Source organism: Pteronotus mesoamericanus, unplaced genomic scaffold (genome assembly GCF_021234165.1).
Source record: "Pteronotus mesoamericanus isolate MK-2021 breed Mesoamerican mustached bat unplaced genomic scaffold, CSHL_Meso_final contig_347, whole genome shotgun sequence".
NCBI classification, from domain to species: Eukaryota; Metazoa; Chordata; class Mammalia; order Chiroptera; family Mormoopidae; genus Pteronotus; species Pteronotus mesoamericanus.
In genome coordinates this window covers 17768709-17774708 of record NW_026555137.1, presented here as the reverse complement: position 1 = coordinate 17774708, position 6000 = coordinate 17768709, and positions in this window count along the sequence as shown.

The window sequence follows — 6000 nt, the reverse complement described above, 5'->3', positions numbered from 1 at the left end:
GCGTGAAGACCAAAACCACCAAGCAAACAACAGCAACCAAAACCCTGACTCTGGGAGAAATGGATTAGTAGAGGAGATAGAAAATAACTCCAAAGCAAATATAATTCCTGGGGATTCAATAAATTACTACATCCACAAGATGGGGGTGGGAGGGCAACAGAGAATAAGAAAGAGGTCTCAACAATTTTTTAAAAAGTAAAAATAAAAAATGAAAAGAATTTATTGTAAAAAAAATAAAATAAAATAAGAAAACTTCAGTACAAAATTTGGAAAATAAAGTCAAGTGATCAGCCAGAATGTAGACACAAAATACCAAGAGATGGGACAAATAGGAAGTGACTAAGAGATTTAGACATGGTCCTACACTTTACTACTAACAGTTCCAGAAAGAAAACAGATAAATTTTTTAGAGAATAATACCATAAAAGTCCTTAAGCAGAAGAGACATACAGACCTCCCCAATGAAAGACAAACAAACAAAAAGACCCACATCTGGAAACATCATGGTGAAATTCCAGGATACAAGGGATAAAGATAAGATCATAGAAGCTTTGAGGGAGAGAGAGAGGAAAATGGATCTGCACTTACAGAGAAATGAGAGCCAAGCTGACATTTGCTAAAAAGACATTGGACAGAATCAGGGTGGCTCAAAAACTACGGGAAAACAATGACCCCCTATAAGAACAAGAGGGTCCAACACGGCATAACTGTCGGCAAACCCTGAGTCGCACAGAATAGGGTCGGCTGGCCCACCCTTGGCATCAGGTGTTGACATCAGGGGTGGGGACGGGCGCATATATCTGCGCACATGGCTTCACAACGCAACTGACACTCACAAGCCTGGACCAAGGTTCCAGGAGGTCTCTGTCACAAGAGGGCTCGGGAGGATGGAGGGTTGGGGCCATCACTGCCAGTGACTCATTGTACTACAGTTCCCTTACACGGGTGCTTGGTGGCATCTTTAAAATATCCTTGCAGCTATACTGTAGGGCATCCAGGGTGGAATGGATTTCACCTGGTGCTTAGTGCTAAGTGGAAGGCAGGTTTCCTCTCCTCCTCTGGGTTCAGCTACTTGGGAACAATGATAAAGGGGTGCATTGTCCTCCCTGAGGCCATCAGGACAGGGAAGAGCCAATGAGTGAGAGCTCGGGAGGGCAAAGTGCATCTCAGGCTAGAAATGAGCTACGTGATCCAGCTGCCTATACCAACGAGGGCACTCTCTCTTTATTGTCAATCATGAGAGTATAGGTTTTCCTGCGTTCCATTCTTTCTTTCAACCAATATATATTGAGCAATTATTAGGTGCCAGCATTGTTAGTAGGGGCTGGATATTAAGTGGTGAACAAGACAAAATCCATGCTTTAGGAGGATTAAATGAGAAAAGCAATACAATTATCTCAAGACGATGGGGAAAGTGTTCGATAAAATTCAAAACTCATTCATTATAAAAATCCTTCGCAAACTAAAAATAGAAGAGAACTGTTTTTATCATGATGAATTATACCTATCAAAAACCTATCGCTATAAAAACCTCACTCAGAACAGCGGGACTTTCGCAGTCAGGAAGACAGACACCCTTTCTCAGCCCTTCTCCTGAGCGGGGCCTCGGCACTGCGACCACTACAGTTAGAAAAGAAAAAGAAAGAGGAAGGAAGAGTTAAAGAGAGAAAAAATGTTGCCCTGATTTTCAGGAAAATGGCTACATGATAATCTAAAGAAATGTTAGACAATGTATCCCAGTAACACAGTTAGATACAAATAGTCACCTGTCACAGTAGGAGACACTGAAAGTGACCTAAACATACATTGAAAAGCGATATAAGAGAAAAGTGGCATTATAATTTACAGGGAAAAGAATGAGTTTTTCAAAAATGGCGCTATGATAATTGGTTATCTGTGTGGACTAAAATAAACTTAGATTTCCTGTCTCACACCATGCGATTCTAAATATATTAAAGACCAAATAGGAAGCATGTAAGTTTAAATCTTTGAAGAAAATACAGGGGAAATTTTTGTCACTTCTAAGTAAGGAAGTGTTTCTTGAACTAAACTTTTAAAAAATGTGATATTGATCACATTAAAGAGTTTAAATGCGTTGACATTAAAAAGCTTCATAATTAAAGTGAAAAGATAGGTCAAAGTCTGTAAGAAAATACTGCAAGTCATACAACTGGCAAAGAATTAGTATTTAAGATATATACACATATCCATACACATAGTATATATACACACATAAGTAGCTTTATATGCCAAATTCAGGCTGTATAAAGTATATTAGTAAAGTATGTAGGACATATAAAGTTAGTTTAAGATGGATGCATGAATAGTAAAAGATGGTCAAGCTTAACAGGAAACAAATGACAAAACGAGTACTTCACCCAGGAGAAAGCCTTAATGCCAATGAGGACATAGAAAAATAATTCTCATGCGAGTGGACGTGTAAACTGGTAGAAGCCTACACTGGAGGATAATCTGGCGACACCCAGTGCACGCACCTGAGTTTCCCCCACTACCACGACCGCCTTGCTCACGAGCCCATCGGGCGATACCGGGGTAGCTGCGGGAAGAGGCTGACTGAGGGCCACAGAGCGCGTCATCCTAGCCACTTGATTATTAAAACCCTCCTTCGCTGAGGTCGTCGCGCTTGGTGAGCATGTGCAAGGGATGATATCTTCACGTTTTTTGACCATTCGGAGACGTCTATCCACACACACCCTTTCTCCCAATTTTTCTTGTTACCAATTATCCAATCATCTTCCCTCCAATTCCCTGACCATCCAGCCAAACAGCTGGCCAAAGCCCATGAATTGGTATAAAGTTAGCAAAGTTAAAATGTGAACATCCTTCAACCCAGCATTTCCACTTCCATGGCGTGATCAAGGTAAATGTTTGTACTAGATGCAAGGACACATGCACAAAAGTGCTTTTTGCAGCGTTGTTTCTAACAGAAAAACTTTGGGAACAATCTAAATGTCCATCCTCCATAGGTTGTATGAACAAATTATCATGTATGCATACGACGGACTACTATTCAGCAGTGAAAATGATAAGCAGGAGCTAAAGATGTAAACATGGGAAACTCCAAAAAGATGATGATACATGTAAAGCTCTAGTTACTGTATGATACCATTTTTATAAAGTTTAAAACATTCCAGATGACTTTTGATCATTTTATACATAATGATAACATAAAAACTGTATGGAAATGGCAAATGGCAAATCACTTTACCTCTGAGGAGGTAAATATATACACACAAATGTATAGTCATTACTTTAAAAATACCCTGAAGAGAATGTGGAAGATAAAGTTGAATGGTAGATGCAGGGTTTCCCTTTCACTACTTACTATAGTTTTCTGTGCATTTTTAACTTTTCCCAGTAAAATCTCTGGCATCTGTGGCTTGTGGACACATCCCCCTCAGCTCTGCCTTCCAGGTCACGTGGTGACCTCCCTGCGTGCACGTGTGTGTCAAATGCGAACTTGTAAACATACATGCTCACCAAAGCTTTGTTTTTGCTGCCCTTGGCGTTTTAGCTCAGCTCGCGCTAGAATCATTTCACGTCCAGACACACAGCTGGCGTGGACCCTCTGCGATGCAAGGCCCAACGACAGAAACGACAACGGTGATTAAAACATGGATGGCTCCGCCCCACCGTCTCAGGTCCTACCCGATGCGGCACGGGAGGTCCAGCAATGCCAAGTTTTTATTGGAAGGCTAGGCCTCTGACACGGGACAGAAATAAAAGGGAATGGAAAATATAAAGAGAATTAGAAATAGGATTCAATGAAAGAATGGAGGGAAAACGACTTGGAGGGGAGAAAGAGAATAAAAGGAAAGAATGGGGAAAATGGTGAGGAGAGAAGGCAGGACGCAGAAGCTGATCATTGAAAAGTAACAGCAAAGGTGTCCAATTTTCTCCAGCATTCGGGTCTTGATCTGTCTCCTTGGGACAAGAATGACTTTACAGAATGCCCTTTGCATTAAAATTAAAACGTGATAGCATGTCTCTGAATGCTCCGCCAGAAAAATTCTTTTGAGATAACAGGTTATTGGACTACAGGACCTCACTAATCCCCTCACATCTTGTAAAAAATAGCCTCAAACGACAGTCAGCAATCTGATTTTTCTATCTCAGCTCCATGAAAAGAACGTCTTTCAATTAGTGACAGGTATTACACCTGCGCTGCTGCGGGCACATTCACAGGGTGGCAGTGATGATGGCGCAGAGTCTGTCCCTTAAAACCAAATGAGCTGCTCTTTTGAGATGCTGGTATCAGAAAAATAGCAAGACTGTCCAACAGATAATCCCCGAATCATGACAAGTAATAAATCTGCTGCTGAAAATCTTTAAGAAAACTTCCTCCGGAGGAAAGGGAGTCTGCGGGAGGTAGAGCCACATGTGCAGAGCGGCTGATACCAAAATTGTAATGTTGCTCTCAGCTCAAACTTTGTATTTTATCCCTGTGAAAATGCGAGGCAGGACAGGGCTGGGAAGCTGTCTTTGTCAAGCTTGAATATTTAAGGCAGGGTGGCCCGTGACCAAACGGGACAGAGCCGCCGGAAGGCAGCACGTGGCTGGGCAATTGTTACCTTCGAAAAATTATGGAAGTCCTAAGACATCAAAATGGTCTTTTAAATTTTGTCTTCAGCACGGAGCTGCTGCCCTGGAGTGGCGAAAACATAAAACCCCAACCGACTTTGTTGGTTAATGGAAATTTATAATCACACAATGTCACCCGTAGGAAGAATGGGCACTGGTCTGCAGGTGGGGAAATGGGAGCTCTGTCAACCAACAGGAGGTGACTTCCTGCTGCCTCCCTCCGGGCGGGGGACGGCGGTGCTGGCTGTGAATACAAAGCATGAACCCCCGCCCTTCTGTGATTTCGTCTCCGGAATTTCCTGACTCAAATTTGGGGTTGGATAGGGAAAATAGAAACGGGCATTGTACCTATTTTAACCTTTCTGGATCTTCTTATGAATCAAATGTTTACCATGAGGTCCCACAGGCAATTCCTACATGTTTTCCCTTCTTAAATAATTCTTATTATGCCTAGATGTTTCTTAGACTAAATCTACAACTCTAGCCACACCAATCTGCAAGTCTTACACTTCAAAGAAAACTCAGTGACGTCTTTTCTTCAGACTGAGTTCCCTCCACCACCACCGCCCCATCCTTGCCTCTCTCTCAAAAAACCCAAACCTTGAAGGCTGTCCATAAGTCCTCTTTTCAAGCTTTTATATAATCAACCTCCTCATTGGAGGTTGCCTGAAACACTACTTGCCATGTCTTTGAAATGTTTTCCATTCGCCCAAAATTAAAACAGACTTCCCCTTCCTTGAGCAAAATGGAACCTCCCGGGGGATGAAGTAAATTCAAGTTGCTAATTGATTTTTGGTGACTACCTGGCAGACACCCCTCGCATCTCCACACTTATGGTTTGAAAACTGTAGGTTTAGGCAACCCTTTGTTCCAAATTCTGCTAAAAGAGAATTACGCCAAGTTTCATACAACAATCAAAATTTCTACAGTTTCCTGTAAACATTAAAGTCAATAAAAATTCCTTAAGTGAGTGAAAGGAGGATCTACAAACTTTATCAACATTTACAAGGCTGACAAATGCTGACCCTGGATCCCAGAGATATGTGGCTTGAGAGGGAGGGACACGCGTCACTTCTGGAAAAGAGGAGGAAGGAATTGCGTTTATCTTTTAAAATGTTCATTTACTCCTTCAAGACAATTATTTGCAAGGCACAAAATTTCCAAGAAATATTACGAGCACTTTCTTATTTACTGAGGAAAACAATCTTGCAAATTTCTCTGAATCTGCCGATTGCTTTCCTACACAACAGGAAGAACAGTTATGAAATTAAACCCAAATGTGGACTCGCGCATCCCGCCAGCCCTGTGCACAGAGGAAACACACATCTATTCTCTCCATTATTCTCACTCTTTAAACCCTCACCTGAGGATACTTTCCACTGATTCAAGAGAGAGAGG